At 35.8% G+C, this 1,913-nt stretch overlaps 1 pseudogene; it reads left to right on the top strand.

Annotated features, from left to right (window-relative positions):
• The first annotated feature begins 612 nt into the window (after positions 1-612).
• Positions 613-1,548, top strand: LOC101710392 (olfactory receptor 5W2-like; annotated as a pseudogene).
• Positions 1,549-1,913: the final 365 nt, after the last annotated feature.

Here is a 1,913-nt window from a genome sequence, read left to right as displayed (position 1 = left end):
AAAGTCAATAATATGCACAACTTATCCCATGTCTTATCAAAAGTAAGCAACACACTGATCAGAAACTATAGAATATAATTTGCTTTGTACTATTCAATAATATATTCATTGTTTCCAGAAGTAATACAATGTTTTTTCAAGCCAAATGTGATTTTTGAGAAACGTAGTAATTGGGATTATTTTGTGTCAACATTAATGTTTTCAAAAGTATCAATTGCTTAATCCTGAATCTTGCTGCTTAGTATCCTTAAGAGTGATGCTTCTTCCGCATTAATTTGAAAATGTATTGAGACTTTGGCCCATTAAAACTACACTTTCTGAAGTAAAGTAAGATACAGAGACATTAAACAACATGTACAAAGTGATATCCCTCATGAAAGGAGTCTAGATTCCAACCGGAAGTTTTTCAGTTGATGTTTAAGGATTTTAAAGTATTGCCAATAAATGAAATTCTCTTTAAAGAATGAGAAACAACTGAATAATTTTCTGCAGTTAAAAACAAAAATTGTAGGTGCAGAAAGTAATCTATCTTGGAGATAATTTGAGGATTATGCAGAAACATTAAACATATCTATTTTAACAATTTTTCTCTAGGCTGCAAGAGAAAAAAGAAGAATGGACAGAGGAAATTGCCCCTCCTTGAGAGAATTCATTTTCTTGGGAATGACCAATAATGTCGATATCAAAGTGACCCTTTTCACCATGTTTCTACTTGTTTACCTCATTAATTTCCTGGCAAATCTTGGAATGATCCTATTAATCAGAATGGATTCCAAGCTCCACACACCCATGTACTTTTTCCTCAGCAACCTCTCTTTCTCTGACCTGTGCTGTTCCTCTGCAATCGGACCCAAGATGCTGGTGGACCTCTTAGTTGAGAGGAAATAGATTCCCTTTGTTGGCTGTGCTCTGCAGTTCTTCACTGTAATCATATTTGTAGATGCAGAGTGCATGCTACTGGCGGTGATGGCCTTTGACAGGAACAAGGCCATCAGCAACCCCCTCCTGTACACAGCCCACATGTCCAGCAAGATGTGCTCCCGATTTCAGGCTTGGATTTTCCTGATGGCATTGGCAGATGCCTTGATAAATACAGTACTGGCATTCTGCTTGTGTTTCTGTGGGTCCAATGAAATTAATCATTTCTTCTGTGATGCACCTGCTCTCCTTCTACTATCTTGCTCAGACACATGGATCAATGAATGGGTGATATTTATCATTTTGGGGTTTATTGAATTGAGCACCATCTCAGGAGTCCTTGTTTCTTATTGGTACATCATTTTACCTGTCTTAAAGATCTGCTCTGCTGAAGGGAGGTTCAAGGCTTTCTCCACCTATGCCTCCCACCTCACTGCTGTTGCCATATTCCAGGGAACTATTCTCTTCATGTACTTCCAGTCCAGTTCTTCCTACTCGTTAGATCAGGACAAAATGACCTCACTATTTTACACTCTGGTGATTCCCATGCTGAACCCTCTGATTTACAGCCTACAGAACAAGGATGTGAAGGAGGCTCTAGAAAAGCTGAGAAGTAAAAGGTGGTTTTAAGCAATTCTCTTATAAGTACATACTCATATATTTACAGTGATTATTTTTTGTGTCACTCTACCTTATCTGTCTTGAATAAATATGTGTTACTCTTTATGTAGATAAATTTTGCTAACATTTTTAAGTGTGCCAAAATTTTATTTGTTCTTTCTTCCATTCAGTTTAATTATAGTAAAGTTAAGTGAGGATTTATTGATTGACTTTGCATATATTTATGTGTTTTAGCAAATCTACTAGTTTATTCACATGTGAATCTTATGTTTCAGTAGAATACAAAAATTAATGGAGAATTAGTTCATGCTTACTCAAAACTCTCATAAATATATTATTGACTATTTGCAGGGCAAAATTTTTAAATCTTATAA

Source organism: Heterocephalus glaber, unplaced genomic scaffold (assembly GCF_053883595.1).
Source record: "Heterocephalus glaber isolate CG9 unplaced genomic scaffold, H.glaber_assembly_v1.0 deba00001673, whole genome shotgun sequence".
Classification (NCBI taxonomy): Eukaryota; Metazoa; Chordata; class Mammalia; order Rodentia; family Bathyergidae; genus Heterocephalus; species Heterocephalus glaber.
Note: the sequence above shows the minus strand (reverse complement) of the source record. Positions and strands in the feature narration are given on the sequence as shown.